The sequence below is a fragment of the Phoca vitulina genome, unplaced genomic scaffold (assembly GCF_004348235.1).
Source record: "Phoca vitulina isolate PV1807 unplaced genomic scaffold, GSC_HSeal_1.0 scaffold1, whole genome shotgun sequence".
Classification (NCBI taxonomy): Eukaryota; Metazoa; Chordata; class Mammalia; order Carnivora; family Phocidae; genus Phoca; species Phoca vitulina.
Genome location: NW_022589704.1, coordinates 57,372,366 through 57,394,313, shown reverse-complemented (window position 1 = coordinate 57,394,313; position 21,948 = coordinate 57,372,366). Strand labels below are relative to the sequence as shown.

At 44.2% G+C, this 21,948-nt stretch overlaps 1 protein-coding gene across 3 annotated transcripts in view; it reads right to left on the bottom strand.

The window, feature by feature from the left end:
• Nucleotides 1-21,948, bottom strand: part of WIPF1 (WAS/WASL interacting protein family member 1) — a 118,649-nt gene that overhangs the window by 27,290 nt on the left and 69,411 nt on the right. Inside the window, exon 2 of one of the 3 annotated variants that reach the window (XM_032407760.1) lies at nucleotides 14,914-15,161. The exons of 1 other annotated variant lie outside the window; for it this stretch is intronic. The gene's annotated coding sequence lies outside the window, so the exon portion shown is untranslated. Of the gene's footprint in view, nucleotides 1-14,913; nucleotides 15,162-18,168; nucleotides 18,593-21,948 lie in introns of those variants that run through there. One more of the 3 variants, XM_032407778.1, reaches the window with a different exon arrangement.

Genomic DNA, 21,948 nt, shown 5'->3' with positions numbered 1-21,948 from the left:
CTTTCTCGAGCAGCATTTTTGGGCAGGGAAAGAGCTCACTAGTGTTAAAGCTCAATCTGTTTTTCAATAAGAGACTGGCTCAGACAAAGCTTCTTTTAAAACGTGTTCCTTCAATTGGCCTTTTCTGCGTGACACCAGTTCATCACCTGTGGGGCCAAGCGGGCGGTGTGACCAGTGCTGAGGGCCTGGGCTAGGAAGCCTGTCCTGGGGCAGAAGGCACCCGAGGCCTCACTGTCGCACGTGTCCTAGGACCAGGAGGAAGGATGGGGATCGGAAACTGGATTCAGGTGCAACGAACTGTGAAAGACGCTGCAGCCAAAGCAGTGGTATTAAAGGAGCTGGAGAAAGCAACTTACCAAGGAAGGGGGTGGCCAAGGCCGCCTGGAGGGCCCCAGGGGTGCGCCCCGTGGAACAGATCATCCACGTGCTTGGTGGATGAAACCACCCTCAACCCTCTAATGCACTGTGTCGGACTCCCCCATTCACCAGCTAACCGGTCAATCCCATTATCCTAACACCGAGCAAGGAAGGAGTGGATTCTTTCTGCTCAACGACCAGGAACCTCTTAAGGGCCTGGTTCTCATGAAAGTCAGTCCCCAGTTGCAAAGATCAGGTTGAACTCCTGTCCAATACATCTCAGGGGCCAGACTGGGGTATAGGGAGCCTTTCAGGGGACTGCCACCTGTCAGACCTCTTTAATCTAGTTATACAGCTTTCTGCTGTGGCTGTTATGGTTCTGTCTGTGCACTAACTGACTTACAAATAAACCTGTGGACCACAGAGGCTCGGCCTCCCCCCACCCCCACTCCCCACCCCAGCGGCCCCAGCTCAACCACAGGGGGAGGATCTGCGGCTGAGCGCCCTCACTATTTTCTCCTCTCCACTGCTGTGGCCACATCCCAGCCCCCATCTCGCCTTCTCCCCCCCTCCCCTCCTCCTCCTCATCCTCCAGGCAAACTACTCCCACCCGAGTGCTCGAAGGTGCTCGCTTTCAGGGGTCTCTCTGCTCCTTCCTGCTCGTCTGGCCTTGTCCAGGGTGGGGCCTTGAGGGGAGCTTTTGAGAAACCCCAGACTCCAATCTTGCCACCTTAACCGCCCGGGTCAAAGAAGACCAACTCCTGTCCCCCATGCGAGGCTCATTCCTGGCTGCCTTCCCACCGGGCTGTGAATTCCACCAGCTTTCCTTCATACCTGGTCCAAGGTAGGGTTCTCACTAAATACGTGTGGAGTGAAAGAGCCAGGTATCACACAAGCAAGCCATGTGCTGGCCACTGGAACAGCTCCCAGGATCAACCCCGAGGTTTGGGCGAAGAATGAGCCCTACGTCAGAAGGGCTCGCTAGCCTTAAGTCCCGGGACCTGCTTTGCTGGCAGAGTGACTTCACCAGTGAAGCAGCACCCAAAGCCTTGGGAGAGTCAGGGCTTTCCTCCTCTCATGGAGTTAACAGCCCACATCGGAACCAGAAATGGACCTTCCCAAAGGACCTCACAGCAGCATAGATCCTAATGGCCTGGGCATTCCTAACCTGGATCCTTATACCTGCAGGGTCTGTGGACAGAATTCAAGGGTTTGTGTACTTGAATGAAGAAAAAAAAAAAAGGACCTATTTAGTTCCCCTAAGCTCTAACTAAAATTTAGCATTTCCTTCAATTATAAATGTAGGCTGAAAACCACAGTACCTGAAACTTTTTCACTAACAGTTTTTCACATGGTATTTCCACATCATATTACAATTGTCGCAGATCTCTTTTGAAATTATGGCAGTGTTTTGATCTGTTGCTAGATCTTATTGTACATACTTCGATATAACTAGTTTCTTTTGTATCCTGTGTATTTTGTTTTATGCATCTAATAACAGTCAGAGAAGGAGTCCTTTGGGCTTTTTCAGACACTAGTGTAGTCTATGGATGAAAAAGGTTAGACTCCCTATGAGGACATGAGACCAGGGTCAGGCACAGATGATCCCGAATCTTTGCTGTGATGCCTAACAACCTGGGATAAGAGACTACCCTCTCTGGGCACCCCCTTCCTGCCTGTGGAACGGGGTTGTGGGAGGATGAATGGAATGGTTCACGGTGAGCCCCCAGATGGGTCAACGACCAACAGATGGGTCTAGATCTGTCTTCCTTGAAGGTGAGCATGGGTCCTGCTGGTGTGAGTGCTGCTCGAGCACCTGGCAAAGGAGGGACTGACCTGGCACCTGACCCAAGGTCCTGGCTTTGCCCAGAGTCCCCTGTGGATAGAGCTGTGCAGAGCTGGATGGAGGTAGCCTGAAGACTTGGCCTTGCTGCATTTGGTTCTTCCTTTGGGAGGAGCACAGCAGGAAAGACAGCCTTGTCCTGGGGCCAGGAGGGGCTCTAGAACAGGGGAAATAACTAAGGCAGGGGTTCCCAAAATATCGGTTATCTCTTGCATCAGAATCAGCTGTGAACTTTTTGAGAACAACATGTCCTGCCTCCCCCCCAGTTAGGCTCCATAAAGTTGAAGGATCCCTGACCCACCATTTGCTGATTCTTCCCCTCCCACCCTACCCCCAACCTTGGGCATTGAACTTTTAAGGATATACACTTTTGACAATTAATTTCTTTTAAAGAATCATTTCCGTGTTTAAATAACTTTGACCATAGGGAGAAAAGCCAGACTTGTCTAAAATGTTCACATTGCATGTTGAATTTTATGTGCCCAAGGAAAACCACAGGGATGGAAAAGGCTTTTTTGTTTTCACACACGGTGCTATGGGTTGAACTGTGTCCCTCCCAAATTCATGCATCGAAGTCTTAACCTAACCCTAGTACCTCAGAAGATGACTGTATTCAGAGATAGGGCCTTTAAAGAGGTGATTAAGTTGGAATGAGTCCAACTTAGAGTGGACCCTAATCCAATATGACTAGGGTTCTTATAAGAAGAGGAAGAGCACAAGGGATGTGTGAGCACAGAGAAAAGGCCATGTGAGGACACAGGGAGAAGGTGGCTGTCAGCAAGCCTGGAAGAGAGGCCTCGGGGGAAACCAAACCTGCCAAGGCTTTGATCTTGGACTTCTACCCTCCAGAATGGTGAGATGATAAAATTCTGCTGTTTGAGTCACCCAATCTGTGTTTTCATTGTTGTTGTTGTTGTTGTTGTTACAGCAGCCCTAGCAAACTAATACACAGATTTAACAATACATGTCCATCTTTTATCCATTGTAGACATTATAAGATAAGATAATGGCTTTTTTTGAACTCAGGACCCTGAGATCAAAACATGAGCTGAGATCAAGAGTCAGATGCTTAACTGACTGAGCTACCCAGGTGCCCCAAGATAATGGCTTTTGAATAGAATATCCATCAACTGATTTCTCACCCAAGATATCTCTAGATTGTCATATACTGAAGAAATTAAAAATCAACCTGAACCCTGGGGTATGTGATTGACTGCCAAAGTTTTATTTAATAACTGAATGAATCATTCAAAAATCATGAAATTTTAGTGGGAAAAACCACTGAGGTGAGGGTAGGGATCTACCAATAAACCTTTTATAAGGGAATTGGCACTATGGATTAAGAGAACAGAGCAGAATATTTTGCATAAAGAGCTTTAAGAATTCGTTAATTGGTTCTTCTATGTTGCCTACACACACAGACACACACAATATATATATATCAATATTTAGAAATTCTGGAATTTCCTAGTTCTGTGAAAGAAATGGTTGACTTTGTTGGTTTTACTATAATGTTATTAGGTCAACATCATGGTTTAAAACTTATATTAGACAGCGTCACACAATGACCCTAGACCAACCAGGGCATCTTGTGGCTGAAAGCCATTTGCTAAAGATGTAATATTAGTTATGACGGACACCTTGTGAGAAAGAGTGACTTGTTCCTTCCACTTCCCATGATACAGCGGACGTATTCTCCCCAGTGTCATGGCCAGCTAAAGGCTCAACCACAGCCCAGACGTCAGTCCGGACTGCCCTAGGAAACTTCGGTTTTTCTCTTCAGTGTGTTCATCCAAGAACACACGATTATCTCTGAATGTAAAATGATTAATTAAGATCAAGAGAATTGGCTAGTCATTTAAGTAAAGGGTTTCTTAGTCTCATAATTATAGCCAACTTAAAAGTCATTCTAGAGCATAATGTGTGAGGCCTACATTACAGAATGATATGAGGAGGGGAAAGATTTCCAGTGCTGTCCAGTGAAAACATCTGATAATCCTCAGAAGCCTGGCCTCTAATCCTGAGTGGGGAGTGAATCGGCCAAGTTCTATTAAGGGGGGATAAAGGCAGGTTTGTCCAGTTATATTTTATTACCATTTTGGATTATTCAAAAATATAAAGCATTTTGCTATATCCATCTTGCCAATGGTCACCCTTAAATACTATCTTACCTAAAATGAATGGAAAAAGTAAACTTTTTTTTTTTTTTTTGCAAAAAATTGGGATCAATAGAAGAGTATTTTATTTGCTCTGTGTGTGTGGGGGGTGGTTAACAGAAATAATACAACTGGACTGATCTAAAGGTCCAAATGTTCTCTTCTCCTGTTACTTTCTATTCTGTATCTTATTTTTATTTAGATTCATTTATGTTTTACTTTATATATAATGTTCTTAAGTCATTTTTATGTATGTATTTCTCACATACTCTTGGCTTCTTCAGGTTATTTTAAGATTCAGATAGATCCCCCAAAACCTCTCCCCAGAATTAATACCTCATAAATAAAGAAGTCCTTCAAGGTATCAAACTCATAACAAGATTCCAAGGCTCAGCACCTCATTATGCCCTGCACTAGTCCCTGTAACACCTATTTTACCTGCGAGAAAACCCAATGGTTGAAGATGGAGGCTTGTCCAGAGCCTCTGAGCCATAAACAATATTGTTATCCCTTGCCACCCTGTTGTTCCTAATCCTCATACTTTACTGACCTCTATCTCTACTGAACACAAAATTTTCACTGTCATCAATTTATGTAGTGCTACCTTTAGCATCCCTAAAGATAAGGCCTGCCGATATCAGTTTGCCTTCAGTGGGGAAGGAAAACAATACACTTGCATGGTAATACCCCAGGGTTTTACTGAGAGTCCTTCTTCTTGAAAACCTTAAAAGCTGACTTAGATGACATAAAGTTTTCTGGAGGCTCTACCTTGTTACCATAGGTAGATGACTTGCTTCTCTGCTCCTTTTGCCAAGCCCCTTCACTGGAGGAAAGCAGCCACCTGTTAAAACTTTTAGCCTTAAAGGGACACAAAGTCTCCAAGGAAAAATCGCAGTTTGTTCAGACTCAGGGTCTGTATTTAGGACCCCTGAGTTTGGAAAAGCACTATATTTAGATTCAGATAGGCTGAGTAGTATCCCGAACTTCCCAAAACCTAAAACTAAGCACCAATTATGAGATTTTCTCAGGCTAACTGGCTACTGTCAAAATTGGATTCCAAACTTCTCTCTTATGGCCCAACCCTTATATATTTTACTAAAAAAACAACAAACCTGACCCTGTTATTTGGGAAGATCAAGATGACACAGACTTGGGGGCCTTAAAGAAAAGGTTAATAAAGCTCCCTGCCCTTGGGTATCCCAATTACCAGGTTCCTTTCTTTCCTTTTTGTGAGAGGGAAGAGAATGCCCTTGGAGCACTCACCAAAAAATATGGAAACTGTCATCGAGCCATAGGGCATTATTATAGCCAACAACTGGAAGCTGAAGCACAAGGATAGCCCCCTTGTCTCAGAGCCATTCCTGCCACTGCCTTTTTGGTTGAGGCCACTAAAGAAACAATCATGGCTCCCCCTCTAACCATCTCTGTGTCCTTTGCAGTAGAGGCCCTTCTGAATTCTCAGCACACTCAACACCTTTCAGCCAGTCGCTTCACCTCCTGGGAAAATCCCCCACCAGCTGTTCATCATGTAACTCTTCCTTGCTGCAATGCCCTTAACCGAGCCATTCTTCTGTCGCCCTTCCCTGATGAGGCCTCTCACAACTGCTTCATGCTGACACAGCACCTTTTCACTCCCTGGAATAATTTACAGAAGACTTCTCAAATCAATGCACATCTTTCATGGTTTACTGACGGGTCTTATTCAAAGGGTGAAAATGGTAAATATGCTGGGCACACTATTACAACTCTTTTTAAAAGAGTTCCTTTCCTTTAGCCCAACAGGCTGAATTATAGGCTCCTACTTGGTCTTGAACCTTGGCCGAAGGCAAAATCACAGACATCTACACTGATAGTCGGTATGCCTTTGGGGATGTTATGGAAACAGCGGGATGTCTTACCTCTAACGGAAGAAAATTACAAATGGCTCTTATGTCCAAAATTTGTTAGATGGCCGTACTTTTACCAGCTGCTCTGGCTAGTGTTAAAGTCCCTGGGCATTCTACACCTGACTCCCTGGAGGCCAAAGGAAACCACCTTGCTGATGTTTCTGTTCAAAACACTGCTCTTAAAGGAACCAATCACCAAACCTCAGTCATGGTCCAAAAGGATGTTCCTCCAAAAAAAAATCTCCAAAAACTGACAAGAGATGTCCAACAATTGGCCCCAGAAAGGAAAAAAACAATATTGGAAGTCTAATAATTGTTGGTTCAATAAAACAGACAGAACTCTGGCTTGAACCAAGTAACAATGCAGTCCTGCCAAAGACTCTAAAATTCCCATTACTAACCGCTGTACTTGCATGAAATCCTCGGTCTCCTGATAAAATGAGAGACTTTATGAAACAATACTGGTGGGGAAACATAAGGCTGCAGAAGTGCACACGTTGCTTGTCCTACCTGTCTAACATACGACCTTGGGAGTCACATCCACACTGCTCCCAGGCATTTTTTAAATGCCCCGTTGGACCGTTAGAGGTTTGGCAGATAGGTTTTACTTGGGTCCTCCCATCTCATGGAGAAAAATATGTTTAAGTCATGGTTTGTACGTTTTCTCGCTGGATTGGAAGCTTCCCCTTTAGCCAGGCTACCCCCACTTTTGTGGCTAAAATCCTATTAGAAAAGATTATTCCTACCTGGGGAACCCTTCTTGAGCTCCACAGTGACCCAGGAACTCACTGACCGAGCAAGTGCTTCAACAGGTCTGTGCTGAGTGGTGGGTGCCCCAGCACTTTCACTGTGCTTCCCACCTTCAATCCCCAGGGTTAGTCCAATGCACAAATAACATTATTAAGACTCAGCTGGTGAGGTGTCTGGGTGGCTCATTCGGTTAAGCGTCCAACTCCTGATTTTGGCTCAGGATCATGAGATCGAGCCCTGTGTCTGGCTCTGAGCTCAGCAGGACATCTGCTTGAGATTCTCTCTCTCCCTCTTCCAGTGCCCCTCCCCCTCTGCATGTGGGCACGCGCACGCGCTCGCTCTCTCTCAAAATAAATAAATCTTAAGAAAAGAAAAAAAAAAAGACTCAATTGGTAAAATTTGTAGAGACCTTTCAAATAACCTGGGCGAAAGTATTGCCGTTGGTCCCTCTAAATCTCCGATCCAACCCTTTGGAACTCATAAACTGTCGTCCTTTGAGAATGTCTCAGGGTGCCTGATGCATCTGGCTCCCACCTCTTTTGACAGCTGATGAAAGGAGATATACTTCAATATTGTAAAAGCCTAGTTGCTTCTGTTGAAAAGGGCCCAGCTTTAATAGAACAGTATCTTCACAGCTCCCAGGAGATGAAGACCTTAAATATCGCACCGCAATTGCAACCCAGAGATTTCATCTGTTGGAAAAGACACCTCCATAAGAAAAGACACCTCATTGGAAGGGCCCCCCTTGGTACTGTTAGCCAACCCTTGTGCCACCAAACTTCCGGGAATAGACTCCTAGATTCACACGTCACATCTAAAGAAGGCACCAAACCCTTACTGGACCTGCACACCAATTGGTGGTCTGAAAGTAGAGATTTTGGGGCACGGAAGAGGTGACAACTAACGGAGACAGCTTTCCCAAGATTGCTGCCCCAGGCCTATATATCCTTTTCTCTTTGTTACTTCTTACTATATTTTCTCCCCTTCTTCCTTGGACAGATGATGCTCTTACCCACATTTCCCAATCTATTACAAAAGGAGGAAACGCCTCTGATTGTTACCAGAAACCTTGATCTGTCCAGGACCATAGTGACCCCTTAGCTTATCCTATCAGTAGTTTTGCTGGAATCCCATATGCTACTGCATGCCTAAACTGTTCCTCAGGTCCCTTTCATAAGGCTAGAATACTATATCCACACACCTTGTTCCCTGCCTCAATTTAACCCAACCTTTGGTTGGAGAAATGAGCTCTCTTGAATATACATATATATAAAAGACATTGTGCACAGCCAGCGTAAGTTAGACCACTGGTAAGCTGGCTGTCATATCTATATGTTTAGGAAGACCTTCCATATGTGATAACATGGTATTTGAGTCTGGGTTGAATGATACTAATGCCTCTACATAGACAAATGGGTCCATAAATGCTCATACTTATGAGGCAGCCCTATGGGCAGCTCTTGGCTACTCTTCTGTATGTGGAGGCTTTGGAAATGGCCTCTATGCCTGGGCAACTCATTGTCCTGACAGCTGGAGGATGAAAGGACGGTGTGCTCCTGCTGTACTCACCGCTCTATTTTCTCCTCAACAAAAGAGCAGCTTACCAATGGTCCACCTCACTAAACTTTCATGGCTGCATTAAATGAGAACTTCTAGGAGGTGCATATGGCTTGGGTTTGCCTCTGTAAAGAGAGCCTTCACCCTTCAGTCTAATGAACGCATGATCAGACATCTCTCCCTGACATTAGGAGAGCTGGCTGATTCCATAGTCAAAGCAGGAGCGGCACCACAGGATCATGTAACTCACTGGCTAAAGTAGTTCGGGATAGGGGCGCCTGGGTGGCTCAGTTGGTTAAGCGACTGCCTTCGGCTCAGGTCATGATCCTGGCGTCCTAGGATCGAGGCCCACATCGGGCTCCCTGCTCATCGGGGAGCCTGCTTCTCCCTCTGACCCTCCCCCCTTCTCATGCTCTCTCTCTCATATAAATTTTAAAAATCTTAAAAAAAAAAAAGTAGTTAGGGATAATCACAGAGCCCTCGATTACCTGCTTGCTGAGCAAGGAGGCATTTGTGTCATAGTAAACACAGGGATAAGCTCCTCTGGAGAAGCAGAAACCCAATGGCACAAATTTAGGGAACAGGCACACTGGCTACAAGAAGTTTCATCTAATTCTCCATGTTCCTCTGTTCGGTTGGCTACCTTCAGGCCCAGGATCACGGTGCAGAACCATCATATAATTTGAAATTGTCATGTTGCTTTTAATTATGTTTTGTATAATTCTTTTAAAGTTTTGTATCTGTTGCCTGTCAACTTTGTAGAAATGATACCCAATAAGGTGATGCTAACCTAATGCTTCAAGATGACCTCCAATGTGAACAACCTTGACAAGATACAGACTTTGGATGGGAAATGCCTGTGGGTTCTCCCTCTTAACCTTCCTTGTTACTCAAATGTGGCCTTAAATGGTTTCCAACTGCTATGCACTTATCCTCTGGTACGGGACAGGATGCCCAGTAAAGGTCCTTCCTGGCAGTGAGGGCTAAGTATGAGCCCACGCTTTTTTTTTAAGATTTTATTTATTTATTTGACAGATCGAGAGAGAAAGCACAAGCAGGGGGGGCAGCGAAGGGAGAAGGAGAAGCAGACTCCCCGCTGAGCAGGGGCTCAATCCTAGGACTCCCGGATCATAACCTGAGCCAAAGGCAGACACCCAACCGACTGAGCCACCCAGGTGCCGCTGGATGAGCCAACTCTTGATCACTGATACTTTTAAGGAAAGATCTTGACCAAAAGGGGGAAATGTGGAATTAAATAATGGAAACCTCATTTAAAATGAAGTCAGGAGGCCAGAAAAGGGAGCTGTCAGATCCTACTAACTTGTCCTCAATTGCAGACCCCAACAGGAAGAAGCGTACCTTGCATTTTTTAATAGGAAGAAGCCTACTTTACTACCCCAGAAGGAGGAAGGAAGATTTTTCTCCTTGCCCAGCAATAGCCCAGCCAATGAGAAACCATCGCAATTCGGCTAATGAGAAACTGTCACCACCTGAATTCTGACTTTCCTCCAATGGGCTTTCATTCAAAGCTGTCCCAACTTCCTCCTTTTTCTCTGTAAAGTAACCTTCCTCTCCTGTGATCTCTGGGTTTGCCTATGATTTTGCCACAGCTTGCATGTCCTGAATTGCAATTCTTCTGCCATTCCCAGATAAACCCAATTTGCTGGTAAAATAACTGGCTGTTGTATTTTAAAGACTGACAACACAAAGATGAAACTAAAACATGGTGGTTGTATTTAACCACTGAAAGAAGCTTTCAATAATAATTCAATTTTAGGGCGCCTGGGTGGCTCAGTTGGTTGGGCGACTGCCTTCGGCTCAGGTCATGATCCTGGAGTCCCTGGATCGAGTCCTGCATCGGGCTCCCTGCTCAGCGGGGGGTCTGCTTCTCCCTCTGACCCTCCCCCCTCTCATGTACTCGCTCTCTCTCATTCTCTCTCTCTCAAATAAATAAATAAAATCTTTAAAAAAAAAAATAATTCAATTTTAGGTGAAAAGGGGTTGGGGTTAATAATAGAAATAATTTAGAGATATCCTTGACATTTTCAGGTATATCCTTCCAGCTTATAACCACACACACACATACCCCTACCCCCCCATATATATACACACACATGTACCTTTGTTTGACCAATAAATATTAACAGAAGGAAATTTATAATATATATAACTCAACGGCGTTTAATAAGAAAAGGCTCTTAAATTCATATTGAGTTATTACAACCTTAAAAAAATTACTGCAGAAGCATTCATTATAAAGGCAAGGAATCCACTCCAGGTTACACTGTAAAAATAAAATCATTTTAATAATAAACTCAAATTGCTGCTAAAATCTTGAATTTTAAAAAGCCCGTTTTGGGATTCCTACTCATAATTCTGATGGATTCTACTCTTCAGAGACTCCTGCATGATGCAAACTTAGTTGGATGTGTTTAAGATCTGAAAACCATTAGAACTAATTAAGATGAAGTTGGCTTTGTTCTTCAACTTCCTGTAAAAATGCTCAACAGGAAAATTGATGCTCACAGCAAACCACAGCCATCCTGTTTCTTCAGCACAATCTTTTCACAGCTGCACTTGCCTGTAGTTTCTATTTTATGATACAAGTCACAGCGCAACATCTCTGCGCCCCGGCCCACCCCCACCCCCACAGCCCCAGCCTGTCACATTTGGCCATCTTAGAAATTTTTAATATCTTTGCGTGAAGTTCACTTCTATTACTGTTACTCTTCCTCTCCTCCGGCCCAGGCTCAGAAGGCTGCAGGCAATGAGGCAATCAGCAAGAAGAGGAAAAACAAAAGGCTGCTCAACCCAAGGGGAAGCACAAGGTGGAGAAGAGAAACAAGCTTTCCTTTGTAAGCAAAGCAGCAGCCTCACCCAGTTAGTTGTCACTAATTCTCAATCCGAGCTACAACACATGCTTTCTGTCCACGGAACCCCTCATTTCTCAAAATGTACTTGCTCTTTTCTTGATCATCACTTAAGACAATAACTGACTTGAATCCTGCTCCTAGGTTGTCTTCTCAATGGTAAGGCTTTGTGTCTTGCTGTATTTACAGCGCCCTTGGCTATTTCAAAAATACCTCTTTTAGAGTTCTTTTAGGTAAACAGTTGGTTAATTTGGGGGAGGGGAGTGGGAAAGGCATTTTTCAGAGAAGACATTTTGAAACATCTGCAACGTCATTAGGATTGGTAGCACACAAATGCACAATTTTACTGTAAGAGTAACTGTTGGGAAATCAAGGTTGTGAAGTAAAATGATTTTTTTAATCGCTGCCATACATGTTTAATTTAAAAGTTAATGCAATTTATAGGGGCGCCTGGGTGGCTCAGTTGAGCATCTGACGCTTGATTTCGGCTCAGGCCCTGATCTCAGGATCCTGAGATTGAGCCCCACGAGCCCCTCCCCCGAGTTGGGCTCCGGACTCTGCAGGGAGTCTCCTGGAGATTCCCTCCCTCTGCTCCTCCCCCTGCTCTCTCTCTCTCAAATGAATAAATAAAATATTTTTTAAAAAATTAATGCAAATTGATACACATCCAAACCCTTTGAAAAGTGAGACAATGAAGGTAAGTCATTGTTTAGTGGTGGCAAAAGGAAAGGAGCCCTTCTCTACCTTATCCACAGAACTAAAAAGTATCACATTTCCTCCCACTATTTCCCATCTCTTCTAAGTATTCTGTCAAAGGGGATCAAATCTTAAAGCTAGAGTTTTCTTTTTTTTTTAAGATTTTATTTATTCATTTGAGACACAGAGATAGAGAGAGACAGAGAGCATGAGCAGGGGGAGAGGCAGAGGGAGAGGGAGAAGCAGGCTCCCCGCCGAGCCTGGAGCCCGATGCGGGGCTCGATCCCAGGACCCTGGGATCATGACCCGAGCCAAAGGCAGACGCTCAACCATCTAAGCCACCCAGGCGCCCCCAAAAGCTAGAGTTTTCTTAAATCCTCAGCACCACATTTCGTTTTACCAGAGGATTAAGATCTACCCCTGTGCCCACGCTCCCAGCATGTATGTCAATACACTCAATATATTTAATCCATTTTATCATTGAAAGTGTAGTCTTGTAATATAAGCAAAAGTGTCAGCAAATTTACTTCTGAAAAGGCCAAAAGACTTAGGAAGGAAAACGTCTTCCTTGAGGTTATTTGCTTTAAAGATACTGTTGCTTTGACATTTAAAACAAAGCATTTATAATCCCAGAGTCTCAGGACTGGAAGAGGGCAACTAGTTGCCCTCTCCACTGCATTTATGGAAGAAGCTCTTGAAAATATAGGAAACTTCTTTATACTTATATATAGTTGTTAAGTGGCCTTGGGCAAATTACATAGCCTAAGTCCAGTTCCCACAATAAAATGGGGGTAATGGGACCTACTCAGTAGTGTTATTCAAAAGTTAAATGAGGCAAATGCTTAATAAGTATTAGCCATTTTTTAAAATAAAATAAGGAAAAGAGCCTAACATGTAGCAAGTCCTCAATAAATGTTATTGTCTTCCCCCGCTATTTAGTCATGAGAAAGAAACCATAAATTGATTTAAACCCTGGCCCACACATACACACCCATGCAAACCTCTGTATTACAGATGAATGGTGAAGGGAGATGTGTATAAAGTGCATTTTAAAGCATACTAATTAAGGCATTCCTTATTCTAGTATATTTTTTTCAGTTTAATTTTCAGGAGCGAGGATTGCAAAATACAGACAGAGGTATTTATGATATTTCAAGGGAAATGCTCTTTTCAACAAGACGTAAATGTATGGCAATCTGGATAAACAAAAGTGAGTCCAACCTTAAAGCAGAAATGTTCCACAATTTAAACAGCTAGAAACTTACAAAGTAAATGACATGTTCATGAAATGTTAATCAGACTTCAAAAGGGCAGAAAACTTGAAAGGTCCAGAAATTAGGGAGCTCACTTCCTCTTACATTTTAGCACAGGTTGGGCAACTTCTAGCCCACGGGCCACATCTAGAATCTAATATCATCAATGAGCAGGGTGAAATTGCTGCTGGACCCCAGGGAATCATTTTTATCATGGGGAGTTCTCTGAATATTGCAGTTTATCTGGCATCCACATAATCCTTAAAAATTTAACTATTAGAGCAATTCAGGAGCTGTGAACAATTAACTCGTGTCTGAACTTTTCAGAGAACAGTGAAAACCTGACTGTGATTCTAAATAAATCATTTAAACCTCTTTAGACTATAAGAGGAAGAGTTTTGACTAGATGAAGTTCCAGTTCAGAAGCAACACAACTTTATGAAGTTAATGGGTAATACTTAAGACCCACAATTCCAATCACGAGGAAGGACATGGCTCCCACACCGCCTTTCCCAGCCTCTCCCACCTTCCTCGCTCGCTATCCTGTCTTACTCTTTCTCTTGCCTTTTCACTCATCTTTCTCTCTACCAAGCTGTTCTACTTTTCTTAATCAGAATCTTCCTGAAGACTTTCCTCCATTTTATCACTTCTCCATTTTCTACAGTATACTTATACCATTGAATTATTTAAAAGAACTTATACTTATTGATTAAATTTGTATGTACCCTCTTAATATTTTAAAGCTGTATTTTATATTTCTCCATGGGGAAAAAGGAATATGTCAAGTCACTTCTTCCTGCCCCGGAGGCAAAAAAAATTTTTTTGATACAAAAAATTTCCTTAATCCTAATCTGTAGGTCTCTGAGTCCATTGCTTGAAAATTTTAAGTTATAATATTTTATGACAAAATGTTAATCATATTAGCTGTAAATAGTTATAACAAATGCTACAGAATTTGATTAGCAGAAGTAGCTATGCACTGCACTGTTAGGGGTTGAATAGAAAGATTCTAAAGACAGACTGTCTTCTTCCTAAAATACTCTGTCTAGAAATGGTTTAACTTGGGATTTGAACTTCGTGACGTATCTGTAGCAACAGAAAGGCAACAACACCGCAGTCCATGGTCCTTTCCTTTGAAGTTTCCAGTGACTGCCTTTACTTTAAAAGTACTTACTGCTACTCGCCAAAGCGACAGTTCAAAAGCAGCGTGTGGACAACTGTACCACACATTGAAAGGCTATACTTACAGACAAAAACCCCCATTTTACATGGGGAAAAAAAAGTTCCTGTGGATCCAAACTTGTCCAGTGGTCAGGAACAATTCTACTGAAAATCTTGCTTACTTTTTGGTACAAAACACAAGTTATGAATTGCCCACAATCACCACAGTGTTGAAACTAGCATTCTCTGCAACAGGAATAGATTACATGGTCTTCTACTGAAAAATCAAACTATCTCAACATACTATGGCCCATTAAAAGCCTTTTCGTTCTTCCCTCTAGCTGATAAAGGAAATACATTTAGTTTGAATATAACTTTTCTTACCGTTAAAGGACACCGTAGGAAGGCATGATGGGGGACACAGGTAGACAAGCAAGATGTGAGCCCAGAGAGAAAACCGTCCCTGAAAAAGGCATCATCTTCCAACCCAAGTGTGGGGTCGTTTTTGGACAGCCATTTTGGACAAGCTCTGGCCTCTTGTTAAATGTGACATACTGAGTCAGAGGCAGACGTCTTTCTGTGGTTATTCGCTTCCTGTCTGATTAATTTGTTGTTTGTTCCTTCCTCCTTTGCTGCAGAAAAAGAAACTAGATTGGCTTTACTTAAGAAGCAAGCAAGAGGAAAATACCCCTAAATTTAAAAAATTAAATGTTTCTCTTTTCCACGAGGTGTAACATATCTGTTTGGTACAGTGACAAGAGGAGATCAGGATGTCCATTCAGTTGGCAGGCCAACATTATTCTAGATACCTGCACAGAAATAATTATTCACAGAGCCTGAGATTCCTTCAGGAAAATGCGGCTTGAAAGTATCACTCTCGATATTGACTATACCATTTAGTATTAAGGAAAAGAGTCACCAGGCACTAAAAGCTCTCAGCTACACCAATAATTAGGGTAATGATTCTTCCTCATCTACAGAGCATTCAAGTGTGTAGAGAGAAAGTCACAGATGCAGGTGAAGAGAGCTGGTCAAGTGTATGAAGGCAAATGAGTTTTGAAATGTGATTTTGGTGCCCAAGTCAGGATAAATGATACACAGCTCAAGTCCTGTGAAGATCCAGAGCTTTCTGTGCCAGTTGTTTTGCTTCTGTCCTCCATACTTAATGGGATAACAATAACTCTCCCAGAAGATGCTTGACAAAAGCACAGAGATAATGAGTGCAGAAGGAGGAAAGGCAGATTTCTCATTATTAAAGGACCCTAAGAAGTGGAGAGGCAATGGACTACATGTACAAAACCTTGAGTGATGCACAAATATTCTGAAAATGCTCATCATTTTCTCTTGAGCCATCTGAAAGGTTCAGACTTACATTTGCAACGCACAGTATGTAGATCAGAAGAAAAACTCCAAGAACAAAAAAGTTATCAGTCAAAAGAATGAAAAACAGAGGCAAGTTTCAGAAACTAACTTCATTGTAAAATTAGAACTCTTGGTCCTGATTGTGATTCAGAAGGAAAAGGGGTGAAGAGCCCACAAATTGCCTACTATTCCCCCTTCCCTGTAAAATGACAGGACCAGGTAGACCAGTAGTTCTCAATTCAGGCGGCGGCTGGAAATGGGTGGACTCATTTGTAGTTGGGATGAGAAGTGGTGGATTGGATGGGGGGCTCTGTAGGATGCAGGGGTGGAGCCAGGAATGTGGCTTTTCCTAGGATGCTTTGGATAGTCTCACCCAAAATACCGACAGTACTCCTACTGAGGAGTACTAGGATAGTTGATATCTACGGCTCCTCCAGACTCTCAGTTCTTTGAGATATAAATCTAGCTGCATGAGTAGAATTTTATGACGCGAGACCATGGCAAAATTCCTGGAAGTAGAGCACTGAAGGATTAGGAATGGAGAGTCCTGCCATCCGACGTGCAGGTGTGGGGCACCCGACAGAGGTGGAGGCCTGCGGCTAGCATCTCCTTCCCCCTCCACTAACCTCAGGAAAACAGAAAACTTGATCAACTACCAAGTGAATGCCTGAGTGAACCTTTGAGAAGTCTAACTCTAGTTAGGTCTAAAAAGGGAACATGGGCAATAGGATGCAATTTCAGAATTATTTTGAAGCTCTCTTAGTAGGGCACTGCATATACACGCACCCACACAAATACACCCTCACCATGCAGTACACATACAGTTCACGTCAGTCCCCTCCACCAGGGATGGCTCAGTTAGGAGGTAGAATCACTTAGAAGGCTGCAGCCCCCAAGACACACCAGAGAGCAGTTGTCTAGAGTTTGGTTCTATTTTCATCTTTAATGAAAACGTATAAATACAGCCAACTTTGGACGCATTTATGAGGTGTCTACTAGCCACCATAGGATATAAATCAGATAACATTCCTCCCTTGCTTAAAACCCTCCAGTGGTTTCTCATTCCACTTAAAAAGTCCAAACTCGGCCAGGAGCCCGCAAGAACCCATATCTGGCCCTGCCCTAGCCCTCTGACCTCATCTCAAGTAACATCCCTTCTTGCTAATTTACCTTCCAGCTCTTTCCGTTCCTTAAATGCATCCAGCTCATTTGCATCTCGGGGCCTTAGACTTGTAAGACCTCCCCCCAGCACACTCATCTCCTGGTTCCTTCTTATTCCTCAGTTGTCAGCAAAAATGCCCCTCCTCGTGCCCCATCTCTGGGCCTGTTCTCGTTTACACACAGCACGTGTCACCACTCGACATTCTTTTCATCAATTTAATGGTTTGTGTACTTGTATGTCCCCACTAGAATTCAAGCTCCATGAGGATGGGGACCTTCCTTCCTGCTGTCGTTTCAGCATCTAGAACCGCCTCTCACACTCTCGGTAGGTGCTCAATAAGTATGTTGAATGAAAAAGAAAATCATACCTCCTAAAAATTCTTCCATAATATAATATCCCCTAAGACCTTAAGACTGGGGGCGTCTGGGTGGCTCAGTCGTTGGGCATCTGCCTTCGGCTCAGGTCATGATCCCAGAGTCCTGGGTTTGAGCCCCACATCAGGCTCCCATCTTCTCCCTCTCCCACACCCTTTGCTTGTGTTCCCTCTCTCGCTGTGTCTCTCTGTCAAATAAATAAACAAAATCTTAAAAAAAATAAAAAAGACCTTAAGACTGTTTCCTCTTGGGGTGCCTGGGTGGCTCAGTTAGTTAAGCTTCCAGCTCTTGGTATCGGCTCGGGTCCTGATCTCAGGGTCATGAGCTCGAGCCCCACGTTGGGCTCCGCGCTCAGCCGGGAGTCTGCTTGAGATTCTCTCTCTCTCCCCTTCTGCCCCTCCTCCTGCTTACGTGCTCCCCAAAATAAATAAATAAATAAAATCTTAAAAAAAAATTGTTTCCTCTCAAATAGTGAATAAGGAATGCCAAGGCTAGACTTGAACCCTCTTCTCAGGAAAGTTTAAGTTAAAAGGAACTTTTCCAGAGGAAGGATGGCACAGATCAGCAGGGAAGCCCATGAGCCCACAGCGGGCTTGGCAGACCAATCTGAGCTTAATGGTAAAGTAAAACAATAATCAGTAAGCTCTTGGACCAATCAGGTGAGGAATCCTCCATATTAATGTTCAGAAATACAAAACCAAGAGCAGACAGAAGATTATAAAACAAGAGCACAGTTCTCACCAGTCTGGGAAAAGTGGTGAAGGATCACAGCCTACGACCTTCCTGTGGTGACCCCCAATCACCGCAGACTGAATCAACATGTATAACATACGAGAAGATTTGTTCGCTTATAATTCTGGTTTTCCAAGTTGTGTTTCCGTAACTAACTGTAAGAGCATGGTTTTTGCCCTGGTAGTAGAAAGATGTTTTAGAATAGGGTTTTCTCAATTCGGACACACCTTCCTCAATAGCAAAATGCCGCCCTTATTGCTTTTTAGGGGGAAAGAGAAACCATACCAGATTAAATATATGCATTTATTGTATGAGGAAATCTACTTTCAAAACGTTAAAATATGGGAATTATGTGATTTAAAGGAGCAGAAACAAAGTAATTTCCCTCTTCCCCCCAAAATAATCAGTACAGTTACACAGAGGTTTGGTCATTTAAAAATAATCTCAGAAAGGGGCTCCTGGGTGGCTCAGTCAGTTGGGCAGCCGACTCTTGATTTCGGCTCAGGTCATGGTCTTGGGGTTGTGGGATCGAGCCCTGCATCCGGCTACGCACTGGGTGGGAACTGCTTGGAATTCTCTCTCTCCCTCTGACCCCTGCTTGTGCGCTCCCTCTCTCTTTTTCTCTCTCTCTCTCTCAAAAAAAAAAAAAAAATCTCAGCAACACAGAGAAATTGAAAACAAGTCTGTACTATTCAATGCCAGGTTAGTGTAAATTGGTATAATCCTACTTGGGGAAAAATTGGCACTATATTTCCATTTGTTTTGGCAGCTCAGCGCTAATTCATCCTACTAATAACTATGTCCTTCAATTTCCGTTTGGAGACCCATCTCTCCGTCACTCTCAGACCTGTGGGTCCAGAGGCTTTTGTTCCCACTGCAAATACAGGAAGAGCATGTGATTCAGGGCCGGCTAATCAGACCTTGCATTCATTTGGCCCCACAGACTTTTTGAGCGATGGCCTGTGAACTCATTAGAACCAAGGGAATTTGTGGCCTGAGGCAAGGACATTTCCGCCAGATGGGCTGGACTGGGATCTATGAGGATATGGGGGCTGAAATGGCCACACTCATCCTTTGACCACATGGGGTCTGAAACTGAAACCAACAAAGAAGGGAATCGGAAGGGGGAGTGATGGAGAAAAACCAGCTACTGACCTTGTTGGCTGAATCCATCTGTACCTGAGGCTAGCCCTACTCCTGGACTTCTAATTTACATTAACAAACAAATTCTCTATTTTGCTTGAGCTGGCATAATTAGGTTTTCTATCATTGGCAATACAAACACCCTTGTGACATAGAAATCGGTACCAGAAGTGAGTGTTGGGGTGCCTGGGTGGCTCAGTCGTTAAGCGTCTGCCTTCGGCTTAGGTCATGATCCCAGGGTCCTGGGATCGAGCCCCGCATCAGGCTCCCTGCTTCACGGGAAGCCTGCTTCTCCCTCTCCCACTCCTACTGCTTGTGTTCCCTCTCTCACTGTCTCTCTCTCTGTCAAATAAATAAATAAAAATCTTTAAAAAAAAAAGAAGTGAGTGTTGAATGTGACTAACCCTAAAATGTGGAAGGGACTGGTGTAAGGTCCAGTTAAGGCTAGTGCAGGCTCTCCTGGGCTAGGACACTGGCGTCCTTGTTATGCGGTGGCCACACTGAGGCTTATGCTCCCACCTACTGAATCCTTGGCCTCCTAAGTCTGTGAGCCTACGGATGGTGCACCATTAAAGGATTTGGAGGAAACAGAATGTTGGCATGTGTTGGCTAGTTCTTGCAGCCTTCAGTAAGAACTACAGAAAAGAGGTAATTTAGACTGAAACTGGCTGGAAGCACACAGAAAAAAAAATACAGCTTTCTATTAGAAGCCTTTTTTGCCTGTGATCTGCCACCAAGATGGCGGAGAGTCAAATAATCTGGAACCCTGTGGTTTGGAAAAGTCAAAATATCTATGCTACGCTAACATTAGATAAAGTAGGGCCAAAACGTAAGAGCCACATCAGGAAATACGTTTGGAATACAGGAGAAACCTGATACCCCACTGTCTCTCCAAAGACCCATTCAGTGCATTATAAAATATACTAGAGACTGGTGACTGAGACTCATTCTCTCCCTCTCCAAATGTGAGTTTAATCACAAAATTCCTCTATCGGTCTCCACCTACGGTTGTATGCTGGGTGTCAAACTAAACTATACAGGAGCCTTGAGTACAGTTCTAGATTTGCTACTAGCTACATTATAAAGAGCTTAAAAAGTGAAATTATAGTACTATATTTTATTTAACAGCCTATTTCAAAAATATCATTCCACCATGTACTCACAATAAAAAGGTATTCAGTAGGCATTTTGCATTCTTTTCTTCACACTGAGTCTTCAAAAATAAGTATGTCTTTTGCTACTGGCAACATGTGAAGTGCCCAAGAGCCTCTGCCGTACCAGACAACACAACGCTGGATGGCGCGGCCCGCCGGGACGGAGGCCGGCCTCACTCATCCTCTCCCCTGGCAGGGTACACAGATGACACTTCACCCATAACCACAGTCCTGGGGAAGGCGCTGGACTACAGCTTCAGGGCTAAGAAGAGTGTGTCCTGCTTGGAACTATCTCTTAGAACATTGGCCAGGTAGTTTTGGGTTTGGGGCCAGTAGAATTAAAGACCCCAAATTGGCTTCTCCTTCCTAGAGTCGTGATGCTGACGATCCTAGCACCGGACTTGAATCCTCAGCCAAGGTAAATGGTATATCATACCTTCAACCTAGGGGTTCAGAAGGGATTCACAGACTCAGAAGCTTCGCTGGCTTTCCAGTGTTCAGCACGTAGAATCTAAAGTCCTTGCAGGGACTAGCCAGGCCCCGCGGGATCCGACAGTCTCCCTCCGATCTCCTTCCTGCCCGGCTTCTCCTCCCGCCTCACCCCTGGCCCCCGGCCCACCCGCTGGTCCTGGCGTGTTTGTGAGGACAGCTTTCTCCTGGTGTGGCTCGCTCCCCTCGCTCGTTCGCATTCCGCCCTGTCTGTGCCTGGTCTGCGGGACGAGCCCCGCGAGGGCAGGGCTCGCCTGGCTCACTGCTGTCCCCCAGCTGCCTCAGAGCAGTGTCCGACACAGCCCTGGGGCTTGAGAAATAGCTGTCAATGGCCTTTAAAAGCTTCTAACTCCAGGCTGAGTTTCATCCTTCCTTTAACCTGAGGTTGGGAGTAGGCTGCCACACTCTCGGCTCTGGGGGGGGGGGGGGGGGGGGGGGCGCCAGGGTGGAGGAGGTACGTGCTGGATTTCTTCCTCCAAAAGGACCCAGGAAGGCTCTTCTCCTGACAGCTGCTGACACAGGACAGCCACGTAGAACGATGACGTGGGGACCTGCCAACACATGTAACAACTCTTTCTCAAGCAGGCTTCTTAGCCAGTGTCGGGGATATGACACGGCCCCTTAAGTCAGGAAATGATGAGGCGACTCGCTTGGAAAGAGAAAGGGAGACCCACATCCACAGTGGGAAGGAAGGACCCCATGACTACCCGGCAAGAACAGTCCCATAACGGGTTCACAAATTCATATTCAACCCCTCTGTATTTTCTGCCCGAGGCCCGGCCGTCCGGTACACCAATGGAGAGCCCTGTTTCTCCGTACAGACAGTCTGCATGGAGTTGTATACTCAGCAAACAACAAACAACAACAAATGCTGACATCGGAACATCACTAACTTCATGTCTTCGAGGGACAAATGCTGATTACGTGTGGAAAGACCTTTCATGTTTCCTTTGAAAGCACTGTTTTGTTTTAGGCAATTTAATTAAAATGCAAAAATTTCCCA